We start from the raw sequence: 14,653 nt of genomic DNA, 5'->3' as shown, positions 1-14,653 counted from the left end.
TCCCTCCCCTGGATCCGCCCATGCAAAGGTGCCTAAATGAAGAAAGAAACACACTGTGCAGCAATCCTATAAAACAGAATAAACAAATGTTAATACAAGCTAGAAAAAGCTGTGCCCCAAAGAATCTAAAATGTGACAAATCAAAGTGAATAAATCATGCAAACCATACGTAAGAAATACCAAAAATAAATGAATAGAAATAAACAAAGCAACACCCTTCACTACAGATCCCCACACCTGCGAGAGAAGGGGAACGTGCGCCGGAAACTGGACTCGAACCACCTCGGTTTATTCTATGCAGCAAAACAGACAAACACTCGGTTTAGCAAGACTTCACTATTTATCGGGTGTTCTCGATTTACAGACCTGAACAAGCGAGAGCGCACAATATAATTATATATCACACACACAGAGTCAAACTCAAATTACACGTCTTGTCCTGACAACACAAACCCCCAGCTCAGACCTGTCAACTCTCTCTTATTTACTGGGAATCTGCTTTATTCTGGACCATTCTCCAAGACAGCTCCCGGGGAAGACTTTTTCCTGTATTTTAAACATAATTTGAAAAGGAAATTTTTTTTGATAAAATTTCAAGTTCTAAATCATGGTGACTGCAGCGCAACAATGGAATATGGGCTCTATATTCAAAACTGCTGGTGACAGAACTTCTTAATCAGGTACATTGAACACACGTTTAACGAATGTTTCCGATACACTCTGACTATATAACGAAAGAGTCGAATATGAAACACAGAGGATCTGACACAATCCTGACTGTGTGTCTTGATATCCCCTCATTGACTGCTCATTGAGGAGTTCCAAGTGATACTCAAAAGATTTAGGAATGTTTGAGGAAACCTTTTTCCATGGAAGTTTTCTGACAGTTCGGGTCTGTCCTAAAAGCACATTAGCCCAGCGATCTCCATAGGAAGTGCAAATTGTAGACATGGATTTGTGCTCTGGTGTTGTAGCATGTATGGGCAATGCTGTCGCTGTTGCTGGTATTGCTGCTAATATTGCTGTAATAATTGAGGAGGATTGAGCTCAGTCTTTGCACCACGAGCTGCAGCACTGCAAGAATGAAATGTCAAACCAGGACACATTGTTAAATAATTGATAAGACTAATTAAACCATTTAAATACAGTCGTTTTAATGGTTATTTAAACAGACATCCTCTCACTCTTAGTATTATCTTTTTTCTTTTTCTTCAGTTTTTTTTTATGTAAGACATGTATGTGTGACATAAACCCAATGCAATCGAGAGTTGTATTTGAACAATAATTTTATTGACCTCAAACTCATACTATGTATGAAACACTGTGTGGCTCATCTGTTTCATAACTACAGATTGTTCCAGTAAACCCAACTGTACAAATGGGGACCACAATTTGTAAAAAAAAAATGCTTTGGATAAAAGCGTCAGCCAAATAAATAATAATAATAATAATAATAATAATAATAATAATAATAATAATAATAATATAAAGTACACATTTTATATATCACATCAACCTGCAATTAATGGGTTACATAGTCATATATATATAGAGTACCAGTCAAAAGTTTGAGTACATCTGCTTGAAACCAGGTTTTTCATGATTATCTATGCTTTTAACTGTATAAACTTGTCTATAAACACTTAATATTTCATTATATGATATGTGTACTTATATAAGCTGATAATCATAAGTGAATTGCATTCAAAAATTTTATTTTTAAATGAAAATGTAAATCTTGTCAATTTCAGTGAAATGGTCACCCAAAGCAAGGGGATTTCGGTCTGAAGCCCAAGTCAGTTAAAAGTCTGAAATGTGTATAACACAGTGTTAGAACACTGGCCTAAGTATAAAAGTGTCTTTGTTAGATGTTCTCCGAGTTAACTAGCATGTTACCTAATTAACCTTTTGTCACCAATTATTGGTAACAGGTGAGGGTCCATGATTACTATAAATATAGGTAGCATAGGCACAAATTTGTCATTCCTGAATTTAAGGGAGCAGAAAATGGCAAAATATGCTCAGTTAAGCAAAGAAAAAAGACAGTCTGTAATTAATTTAAGAAATGAAGGTCAATCTTTAAGACAAATCGCAAGAACTTTGCAAGTGTCTGTAACTGCTGTGGCCAAGACCATCAAACAATTTGAAGAAACTGGCACTCACGAGGACCAAACAAGGTCAGGCAGGCCAAGGGTGACCTCAGAATCAGAGAACAAGTTCATTCGAGTCACAAGTCTGCGAAACCGGCGATTAACTGCCCCTGAAATACAAGCTCAGCTATATGCTACTAGAAGTACAGATGTTTTAACATCAACTGTTCAGAGGAGATTGCGTGAAGCTGGCCTAACTGGAAGAATTGCTGCAAAGAAACCATTGTTAAGAGTGCAGAATAAGAGGAAGAGACTTGACTGGGCCACAAAACACAGAAACTGGACGTTTGAGGAGTGGAAGTCGGTCTTATGGACCGATGAGTCAAAATTTGAAATATTTGGGTCCAACCGCCGAGTATTTGTAAGACGCACAGAGGGTGAGCGCATGAGTTCTGCATGTGTGGTTCCCACTGTCAAGCATGGAGGAGGCAGTGTCATGGTCTGGGGTTGCTTTGCTGGTGACAGAGTTGGTGATCTTTACCAAGTCCATGGCAAGCTCAACCAGAATGGCTATCATAGCATACTTCAGAGGCATGCCATTCCAATCAGGATTATGGCTAGTTGGGCAGTCCTTCATTCTTCAGCACGATAATGACCCGAAACAAACCTCAAAGTTGTGCAAGAACTATCTGGCGAAGAAGGAAAGTGAAGGACAACTCAATCTAATGACCTGGCCTGCCCAGTCTCCAGACCTCAATCCCATAGAACTTGTATGGGACGAACTGGACAGAAGAGTCAAAGCAAAGCTACCCACAAGTGCCCTACATCTCTGGGAATTGCTGCAGAAGAGCTGGGAAGACATGTCGGGTGATTTCCTGCTGAAACTTGTTAACCGAATGCCTCGTGTTTGTGAGGCTGTTATTAAGGCAAAGGGTGGCTATTTTGAGGAATCCAAGATTTAGAGATAATTTTCAATTTTCTTGAACATTGCTTTGATACTCCTTATGTTTTGTATATTGTAACATGTGTTTTCATTTTCAAGTATTTACAGAAACGTATACGACGTACAACAATTATGAAAAAAACCTAGTTTCCAGCAAGTGTACTCAAACTTTTGACTGGTACTGTATATATATATATATATATATATATATATATATATATATATATATATATATATTATGTAAAAGACTTCACCTTCTCGGGTTCGTTGCCCCTTTAAAAATAGACCCAACACACAGAAATAGCGTTCAGCGCTTCCGCGCACTTTTAATAAAACAAACAAAAACACAAAACAAACACCTAGCTCTTATACGAGCACTAACTAAACATACAGGAACGCCCTTCCTAACACGGGACGGATACCCCGTTTACCCGTAGCAACCAAAACACACGCTTTACACAGCTAAACACAGCACAGGACTTACATTGGGACTGCTAGGACACAGAGTACTCCATTCCATGTCCTTCTCCTCAGCAGCGCTGAGCAGACTGACTGCTCTCCTTTTAAACTGCCCCATAACGCTCAGGTGCGGATAATCATAATAAAACAATTAACAAGTGCATTCGCACATCTTTTCTCTCTCTCGCAGGGAGGTTTTAACCCCCTCCCTGCTGTCTCACTACACCTGCTTCCTCGCAATATATATATATATATATATATATATATATATATATATATATATATATATATATATATATATATATATATATATGTAGCAAAAGATAGATAGTTTGAGAAAAAGGAAAACTGCTGTATTTTAAACAATACGGTGCATCGACTTGCATACCTCTTATTACAGAGATAAAGATAAACAGCATCTGGATAGGCACCTAGTGTGTGGGGGCTTCGGGGCCCGGCCCCAGGGAAAAGTGCGTAACATGTATATTATTTAATTGTGTTGTCAGGTTGTGGCAAAGTGGTTGCTGATTATGAACAGGTACAGCGGTAATCATGGGAGCCGTAGTTATTTTACAGCATGGTCAAGGGATTTGATGGCACGCAAAAGCAGAGTAGGTACTGTCATTATAAACTATATTTAGGGGGCCAAGCAACACAGTTGCTGGTACTCGATTGTAATTGTTAGGATTGTTATTTTTTTATTCAGCCAACATTTTCAAATGTCTGTAAAATCAACACCGTTGCACGAAAAGTCATGAAACTTGGTACAGTGGTAGAGGCCTATGAAAGTTTTGTCACAGTGAAAACCAAGGTCATATTTATTTATTTATTTATTTATTTCTTAGCAGACACCCTTATCCAGGGTGACTTACAATTGTTACAAGATATCACATTATTTTGATATACAATTCCCCATTTATACAGTTGCGTTTTTACTGGAGCAATCTAGGTAAAGTACCTTGCTCAAGGGTACAGCAGCAGTGTCCCCCACCTGGGATTGAACCACGACCCTCTGGTCAAGAGTCCAGAGCCTGAACCACTACTCCACACTGCTGCCTCATAGGTCACATAGTTTAGAAGCCATGTTGAATTTTTCGCGAATTTTGGCCAATTTAAAAAAATCTTCTCCGAAACCGTTTATAGCAGAGATCTGAACCTTGCTGTAAATACTACCCTTATGGCCTAGATTTAGATTTGTTTGCAAGAAAAAAATCCTTAGCGTTGTTTTGGCGGCCATATTGAATTTGTCAAAAATATTCAAACGAAACCGTTACGCCGATTGAATCGAAACTTTGCAGACATGGCCTTGGCAAGGTTGTCTGTGAAGTTTGTTAAAAGCAAGTCGCAAAAGAAAAAATCATGGCCGCAATGAGCCAATCAAATTTCAGCTCTGGTCAATTTGCATATATTGTAGTGTTTATCTATGGTAGAATGTGGTAGAGTGAAGAAACTTCATGCAGTAGTAGAGGCTTATGAGAAATTAATGTCAACAAAAGAATTAAGTTGATTGGTCACATGGTTTGGCAGCCATATTTGATTTTTGGAGCAAAATTTTAAAATGTCTGTAAAATCAACACTGTTGTAGGAAAAGCCACAAAATTTAGTACAGTGGTAGAGGACTACGGGAAGTTGTGTCAGACCAAAAACAAAGGTCATTGGTCACATGTTTTTGCAGCCATATTGGATTTTCCACAAATATTGGACAATTTTTAAAAAATGTCCTTGCCCAGGACCTCTGACCTCTCCTAAAGGTCAAATGAATAATGAGCTTATAACTCCTTACAGTGTGTAGATACTGTCACGGTTACTATGGAACACATATAGGAACCCATATATGCTGTATCAAAAAATGTCCACTCATATGTTGCACTTGGCCCCTGGGCATTGCTGCTTGCAGCTATTTTTCTAAATGTTATTGTTAATGTTTCTGTAGTTTTAATAATTCTCTTAGAATGAGTTTTATGAAACACTGATAGGCGTCTTTAATTTCCTAGCCGCTGCCTCGTTGGTTTTACATGTTGTGTTTCGAAAAGCATATGATTTAAATTACTAATGGTTTATTTTACTAAAATAAACCCCCTTTCACATGAATTTCAAAATTTAAAAGCAATGATGACTGCAACTCACTAAAATCCTTTTATCTAAATGAATAAATTAGAAAAAGATTTTACAGAATCTTCACATATTTACTACACGGTAGGTAGTAAAAAAATAACCACTTAAAATATTCTTAGATTGGGTTTTAGTCTTTTCTTTGTGCAAAGAAACGCAAATAATTGCCTGTTTTGTAGGTTGCTAACAAAATAATGTTTTATTTTAAAAGGACAACACATGTTTAAATTAGAGAAAGCTTTGTGTGGAGTGCATATTCAGACAAACCAGCATAAGAGAGAAAAGAACCTCAACAGGCACAAGCCTGGAGTTAAATGGCCAAGAGCTTGTAAGAAAACTATGTTGGACACAGTAAACACAGATCTGCTTCTTTGACAACAGTAGAGAAGCTAGAAACTTTAATCAGTTCATACATCAGGAAATGGCTGGGAGTACCATGCTGCCTCAGCAGAGTGGGACTTTATGGTAACAGAATACTGCAGCTACCAGTCTCCGCTCTAACCGAGGAGTTTAAGTGCGCCAAGGTCACACTGGAAAACCTTTGCATTGGAAAGGTTAAGCGGAACAGTTGAAAAGAAGCTGGATAAATTTGGGGACATCATCTACGCATATGGAAGCGAGAAGTTTGGAGTTGAAAAAAGGAAGGAAAAAGTTCAAACTATTCCTGGAAAGTCTAGATGGCAGAAGGAGGTTGAACTCTTAGTTAGAGAAAGGAGACAGCTGAGGAAGCAATGGAGAAGAGCAGAATAAAGTCAGAAGGAGGGACTCAATCTCTTACAAAGGGTCTTAAAAGATAAGCTTGCAACATTGCGCAGAGCTGAGCGCCTACGGAAATGCTACAAAAAGAAGGAGCATGCGAGAACTAACTTTTATAAAGACCCATTCAAATTTGTAAAGAAGTTATTCACCAGTGAGAAGAATGGCACACTAAAAGCATCTAAGGTTGAGCTGGAGAGATATTTGGAGGAAACACATACAGATTCAAAAAGGCAGGAGGCTATGTCAATTCCTTCAGACATCCCACCTATCAATCCACCAGAATACCAAATGGGGGACTGTGCACCTAAGTGGAAAGAAGTAGAGCAAGCTGTGAAAAAAGCAAGGGCTTCATCATCTCCAGGGCCTAATGGAGTTCCGTACAGAGTGTACAAGAGTGCTTCAGGAGTTCTACGAATCCTGTGGAAATTAATGAAAGTGGAATGGGAAAAACAGGTTGTACCAAGAGTATGGTGCCGATCAGGTGGAGTCTTTATACTTAAAGAAAAAGATTCTACAAGCATCAGTCAGTTTCACCCTATTTCCCTATTAAACATAGAAGGCAACGTTTTCTTCAGCATTTTTGCTCAGAGATTGTCAACTTACCTATTAAAGAACTACTTCATTGACACTTCAATACAAAAAGCGGGCATTCTAGGTTTCCCAGGATGCTTACAACACATCAATGTGATCTGGCAACAAATTCAATCAGCTAAAAAGGAGAGGAAGCATCTCCATGTCACATTCCTGGATTTGGCTAATGCATATGGTTCAGTTCCACATGAACTTCTTTGGGCAGCATTTGATTTTTTCAGTGTACTGATGACAATAACAAATTTAATGAAAGCCTACTTTGGAGATTTGCAATTTAGTTTTTCAACTTCAGCATTCAGCACTACATGGAAATGCCTAGAAGTTGGAATAATGACAGGATGCACCATTTCTCCACTGGCTTTTACCATGGCAATGGAAGTAATCATTAGGGCATCAAAATGGGTAGTGGGAGGAGAGCGCTTGGCTTCTGCAATGCGACTACCACCAATTCGAGCATATATGGGTGACATGACAAGCATAACTACAACAGTAGCCTGTACTAATCGGTTATTGGGCAAATTAACCAATAACATTGAATGGGTGCAAATGCAATTCAAGCCCACTAAATCAAGGAGCATCTCCATAATTAAAGGTAAAGTAGTAGATAAAACGTTCTTCATTAATGGTGAGGCAATACCAACAGTGTCTGTGAAGCCAGTGAAGAGTCTTGGGAGATGGTACGACGGGGATCTAAAGGACACAGTTTGTGTGGGAGAAGTTAGACAACAAGCAGTGGATGGGTTGAAGAGCATAGACAGCAGAGCTTTACTAGGCAAACTAAAACTCTGGTGCTTCAGTTTGGTCTACTGCCGAGGCTGCTCTGGCTGCTCTGGCCTCGGACTGTGTACGAGGTTTCTTTGACAACAGTAGAGAAGCTAGAAACTTTAATCAGTTCATACATCAGGAAATGGTTGGGAGTACCATGCTGCCTCAGCAGAGTGGGACTTTATGGTAACAGAATACTGCAGCTACCAGTCTCCGCTCTAACCGAGGAGTTTAAGTGCGCCAAGGTCACACTGGAAATTACATTAGTAAAGTCACGTGACAAATGCATAAGGGAAGCATCAACTGTGTTGAAAACTGGAAGAAAGTGGGTGACAAAGAAAGCCGTGGAAGATGCAAAGGCTGCCCTTCAAATTGGTGATATCATGGGGCAAGTTCAGCATGGAAGAGGGGGTCTTGTTTTCAGTTCAGCTCCTCCTACATGGCACAAGGCAGCCCCAGCTCAATGGAGGAAGCTGAAGTCAATGAGGTACAAAAGCAGGAGGAGAGGATGAAGTGCATAAAGGCTGTTTCCCAGGCCAAGCGGGGAGGATGGATGAGATGGGAGAGTGTGGAACAATGCAAGATTGGCTGGCAAGGCCTATGGTCAGTGGAATAGAGCAGGATCAGTTTCTTCATCAGGTCAACATATGATGTTCTCCCATCACCACAGAACCTAAACCTCTGGGTAGGAGAGGATCCCTCATGTCCTTTGTGTTCATCACCTGCAACATTAGGCATATTTTGACAGGATGTAAGGTGGCTCTTAGCCAAGGATGGTTTACTTGGCATCATGACCAGGTGCTGGCCTTAGGATTAGAAGACAAGCGTAACATGACCACTAAGTTGCCACCAGTTCCATCAAAACATTACACACAAAAGACAACATTCTTCCGCCCAGGAGAGCAACCACCAAGAAATGGTGTTAAAACCAAGCCTCGCCCAGAACAACTGGATACTGCTAGAGACTGGAAAATGCTGGCAGATGTTGGTCAATGGCTTATTTTGCCACCACTAACCTTCGAACATATATTGTCCTGTGGTCTGGATCAGCTTGCCTTGTTCACCTGGTAGACTTAACAGTGCCATGGGAGGATGCTGTAGATGAGGCGTATGAGAGGAAGAAACTGCGGTATGCTCAACTAGCCGCTGAAGCGGAACAGCGAGGATGGAGAGTTCGGGTTTACCTAGTGGAGGTGGGTTGTCGAGGATTTGTGGCACACTCTACAACCCGGTTTCTCAGAGACATCAGATTCAGTGGCCAAGAGTTGCGTCGCACAGTGAAGAACTTATCTGAAGCAGCAGAGAGCAGCAGCAACTGGCTGTGGTTGAGACGGAAAGAGTCTGGTTGGGGATCTCAAGCACAATAGAAAGAAAGAAATGCTGATGTACGGGTTAGGAGTCTGGGCTGAGTTGAGTGGGGGACGGAGGGGGGGTGATGCTGGGACGCCAGAATCACCGTCGAGCCCTCTTGAGGTGTCGTGGGCTAGTCGACGAAACACAGAGGATGGAAGGTGCCCACTTGAAGACCCCAGAGATGTACCCTACTTCGCTCAATCCAGACAGTTGTCATGCTGATGCGCTGGGGAGACTGCCTGCTGCAGTTCCAAAAAAAAAAGTTAGTTAGCACTGCCCCCATTAACCACAATGAAAGGTAGACCTACATAGTATCTAAATATAGACCTCACAGGAACTTATGTTTCTGTTGCAATAAAATAATTTTTAAAAAAAATCGTTTTTGTAGTTCATTATATTTATTGTGAAGTTGAAAAGAAAAAAGTCACATTTTTTCCTGTCGACATCATAATTTTTCAACCAAGTCATATTACTTTACATATTTATATCTGGTAACATATATCTTCTTATTAATGTTAGTCAGTGTATTTTTAGTGGGTTTTGGCTTTCTTGACACTCAAATTAACTTGTCTTGCAATAATTAAGAATGGTTAACCAATTACAATGGAGAACGCAGTTTATGAAATGTAAAAATGCCAATCTAGCACAAGTAGCTGATATCAAAGATGATGCATTTTCTAAGAACAACTCATCTTTGAAAGTGTACTGTGCATTATAGATAATTTACCGAACAAAATATTTATGTATTTTAAGCTGGTGAACAAATCCTGGTTAACTTTAGCACTAGTTTTAAAACAACTGAAATGGGTTTAATGACTTTACTCAAATAAGAAACATTCCACATGTCCATCACCCCCCCTCCCCCCCAGTTTATTTAAATACATTTTATTTCAACTGTGCAAGCAAAAAGTGTCAATCACTCCCCTCAGCCTCGCCCACTTCGACCAATCACAGCTAACTTTAGTTGGAACCCAAAACTGACACTCAACAGACGACGAGTTTTGGATGGGGGCTCCAAGCTTTACAAAAGGACTGGGCTGAAGCTAGTTACTTATTCCCGATTCGAGGGTGAAGTTAGTTGCTTATTTGCACAGTTACGTTTTGAATATTATCTCACATTCTAAGGGGGTAATCACTTAGATAGTCTGGAGGTGCCACCTCAATTAGGGTATCATTTTATTTTATTATTTATTTAATGTATTTATTTATTTTCAATTTAGTCGTCGTCAATTTATTTTTTCCCGTTTTTCTCCCAACTTGAAATGTCTAATTGTATTTTAGGCTCAGCTCACCACTACCACCATGCAGCCAACCCAGAGCTACAGCATCGGAGGACAACACAGCTCTGAGCAGCTTACACGGTGGGCAGTGGAATAGCCTGGACTTGAACCGGCAACCTCCAGGCAAAAGGTTTCATTCTGCACTCAACGTGGAGCGCCTTTACCGGATGTGCCACTCGGGAGCCCCGGGTATCATTTTAAAGCTTGAGCATTTCTCTTCAATATAAAGTAGATTGCAGAGTGGCACAAGTAGGCATTCACAGACTATGCAGTGAAATATACACACACACCCTTCTTTTCCTGCATATTAGCACACATTGTGAGGGCTTTGCCACCTCAAGCTGGGTGTGATGTTTAAGGTTAAGCAATTGACCTGCGAATAGAGTATGGTGCAAAGTGGCATGTACAGTACTATTAAGTGCTATTTAGTATGAAAATTAGAACATTTATTGTAATTTTTTTGTTTTTAATTTAGTCATTGCCAATTTTTGTATTATTTTCTCCCAATTTGGAATGGCCAATTATTTTTTAGGCTCAGCTCACTGCTACCACCCCTGCGCTGACTGTGAAGACGAACACACACTGTCCTCTGAAGCATGTGCCGTCAGCCAACCTCTTTTTTCACACTGCGGACTCACCATGCAGCCACCCAAGAGCTACAGCGTCGGAGGACAATGCAGCTCTCTGGCAGCTTACAGGCAAGCTCGCAGGTGCTGGCCAGACTACAGGGTTCGCAGGTGCGCGGTGAGCCGAGGACACCCTGGCCGACCTAACCCTCCCACCCCCCGGGCAGCGCCGCCCCCTGGAAGCTTCCGTCCTCGGTCGGCAAAGGAATAGCCTGGATTCGAACTCGTGACGTCCAGACTATAGGGCACATCCTGCACTCCACGTGGAGCACCTTTACTGGATGCGCCACATGGGAGCCCTTATTACGAATTATTTTGCTCAAATTCCGAAATGGAAAATATCAAACAAGGAGATAACAAAACAGTAAAGAAGATTGAGCAGCATCTTCAAAATCTGTTCAGGAACTGTGCATTTACTCAAAGCACATTTCGCAATTTGATTATTTCGCTTTACTCAAATACCGAAGAAGCTGTCTCTTTTCAGTTTCATTCTTTACTTGTTTGATATTTTCCGTTTCACCAAAATAATTTGCTATATATATATATATATATACACACACACAGACATTACATTAAAGGGTACATGATGACCTTTTTTATTTTGTTGTGTTACATGTTCCCATGTGTTGCTACAACTGTTTATGTAAAGTGTGTGTATTGTTTTAATTTTTTTTTACCAGTGAGCAGAAGGATGATGGGAAAAGTAGGTCTGAGAGGTCCATGCAGATAACAAATTGAAACAATACACACACCTTATGTAAACAGTTGTAGCAACTGTGCAATCTTTTTTTTTCGAGAACCTTCTGTTTAGCTGCAGTAGCGTTTAAAAAAAAATGGTTTACAGTACATTCTTGTACAACCCGAGATTTTTTTTAATAATTACTGTGTAACACTTTAAAACATGCTAATAACTAAATGAATATAGTATTAAACATAATTTATATATTGAGATGAGTAGTGTCTCAACTTACCTCCAGCGAGTAACAATGGCTGACTTGAAGAAACATTTTGTGCTCACTTCCCCATGGTTGCAATAGCAGCTGTCAGCAGTGGTTGGAATGTGTAATTGCAGTGATAAAAATCTATCATTGCATGGCAGCTGTCAGTGGTCTAAGGCATTATTACCAGAAATGTTCACATTTGACCTTTAGGGAAGGTCAAAGGTCGTGGGCGATGACATTTTTTCATAGAGCACATATGACTTCCTATACGTGTTCCATTATAACTATGACCCTGTCAGCACGGCCTAGGAGTTCAAATTTCAACATAAATTCCAATATGGCCGCCACGCCGTATGAGCAATCTGTTTCAATCTTCAGCAGTTATTACTTTCCAATGGTCTGTACAATTGTGTTGACATTGAAGAGCGTAAGTGCAATGGTGTTCTTGTTATTGGCTTGTATGGGAACCTCCCTGATGTGTGCCCATATGAAGACCCCCTCTTTGTGCAGGCCTTCGATCGAGGTGAGGAGAAGACCGCGGAGGAGTGGATCCACCCGAAGGCCATCCATCGCCACAAGTGGATCAGGAAACCTACCTCACCTGCCTCAAAGGGGAGGAGTGGTGCTTTGCCATAGGCAAAGCACCCAAACAACCCCCTCCATGGGAGGAGGTGGAACTGCTGGTCCCGAAGAAGGGAAGGAGGGGAGGTGCCAAGAAGGTGAAGAAGCAGGCTCTAGCGCCCGGAATGGGGGAGCCCGTGCATCCAGCATCCAGAAGGGGGGAGCCTGTGCAGTCAGCGCCCATGAAGGTGGAGCCAGAGTGTCAAGAGCGCAAGAGAGGGAAGCTCAAGAGTGGACGCTGGGATGGTTACCTTCACCTGGTTGAGGCCTCAAGTTGGTGCCCTTCCTGCGGGAAGGGGGGCCACTCCATCTGTGGCGACCGCCACATAAATGATGTTAAAAATACATCATTATCTGTTCTTTAATTAGAATGGATTAGACCTGGCCAGGTTAAAATAAATTGTTCTTCTCTGCCTTATTTATTAACTTATCTCCCGTTTGGCTTAGTTGTCCAGGCTTGAGGGGGATTTATCAGGGTTCATTGTATTTATTTTTTCTATGTGAAGGCTCTTCTATTATGCCAGATGTGGTAATTGTTTTAATTAAAGCCAGCTGGGTTTCATTGATAAAAAGAGAGTATTGTGGGAAATGGGGGTGGCCTGAAAGGAGAGCTGAGCTGTGTTTGCAGAACGCAGGAAGCGGGAAACTGCTAGAGAGTTTGTTGCGGTTTCTTTTTTGCTTTTTAAATTATTTAACCCTTTGCAGTACATTTATTAAATGCGCGTCAGGCATGCCAGGTCTAATTTATTTTCACACGCGCAGCTAATTTTAGACGTGCTGTTTAAAAGTATTTTTTTTCACAGTCAAATGGGTTTAAAAGGCCCTGCATATCAACAAAGCACTCACTAGGCATCTCCAGCCCCACCCCACCCTTTCGTTCGCTATAGCTTTCACCTATGTAAGAAATAAATAATAATAATAATAATAATAATAATAATAATAATAATAATAATAGTCGTACATACCGATCAATCATCTCCTGATCACTCGTTTTATCACCAAACTCCTCAATAATGTGATCCAAGTCATTATTTTATTACTATAACATCTCAAAAAAGCTCTGCAAATGTCCGTGTTCTCGGTGCGCTGACTCAGCCAGCTTGTTTACTTATGACCGCCCCGTTATCTGATACCAGGGCCATGTATGACTATTCATGAGATACGCCTGTGACAGGGTGGCTTTTTAATTTATTTTTGTACCAAGGTATTTTTGTTGACTCCAAGAACCTTTCCTACTTCCCTTCATGTCTGAATGTGTGTGTGCTTGTGATATGCATGATTAATGAATTCTGACTTACCATTCCCCCTATTTTCCCCAAATCACTGCAGTGTACCCCCATTCTTGGAGAACAACACAAGCAAAGAGAAAATATAATTAAAAAACCAAAGTTTGTATTATTCATACCTGTGTATAAAAATCCTTGTTGCTGGTAGTAGCTGATCAGCAGTGTATAAAAGATGGCCACCAGTGATACCTCAGCATATAAAGATGGCTGATAGTGCCACATCAGCAGAAACAAAATGGTTGCTGAGGTTAAAGGTCATAGCTAATATTTAAAAGTGCACTTTTCTTTATGTTGTTGTCTTATATATGTGTATGGTTAACCTTATGTGTGTGGATCTGGACAAAATATTTTTTTGATGATGCTAATGAAGCATTTTTGAATCTGTATTTATTTATTTATTTATTTTTTTAAAAATGAGAGCTGTATCTTTAAATGAGTTGCCTTATGGGAAATTCATTCTATATATAAAGGCCTTGGAATGCTCAGGGGGGGAGCTCTAACCTTGAAGGTGGGTGCGAGAGATTCATGGCGTATTACTTTCTCTTGTTTTTCTTTTGTTTCAAATAAATAAATTGTTTTTTTTGCAATTTAATTCTGGTGTTTTTATCATCCTTTTTGGCAAGCCAAACCCAGTCACTCGGCCCGGTGACAATGCCTTTTTTTCTTTTTTTTCGACTTCTCTCGGCTCCTGTCGCTCCCACTCGGCCATTGAATGGTTTTTCGGCTTTTTCCGGAGAAAAAACGATTAGAAACCCGTTTTTTGCGTTTCTAAAATGATGTCGGACCAGGTCCGACAATGGACCGCAAAGAGTTAAGCTTACCTAGAA

At 40.4% G+C, this 14,653-nt stretch overlaps 1 protein-coding gene across 1 annotated transcript in view; it reads right to left on the bottom strand.

Annotated features, from left to right (window-relative positions):
- LOC117965622 (interferon-induced protein 44-like) overlaps positions 1–14,653 on the bottom strand; it is a 31,575-nt gene that overhangs the window by 5,448 nt on the left and 11,474 nt on the right. The window lies entirely within an intron of this gene.

This window comes from Acipenser ruthenus, chromosome 34 (assembly GCF_902713425.1).
Source record: "Acipenser ruthenus chromosome 34, fAciRut3.2 maternal haplotype, whole genome shotgun sequence".
NCBI classification, from domain to species: Eukaryota; Metazoa; Chordata; class Actinopteri; order Acipenseriformes; family Acipenseridae; genus Acipenser; species Acipenser ruthenus.
The sequence above is the reverse complement of the archived record's forward strand: the minus strand, read 5'-3'. Positions and strand labels throughout refer to the sequence as shown.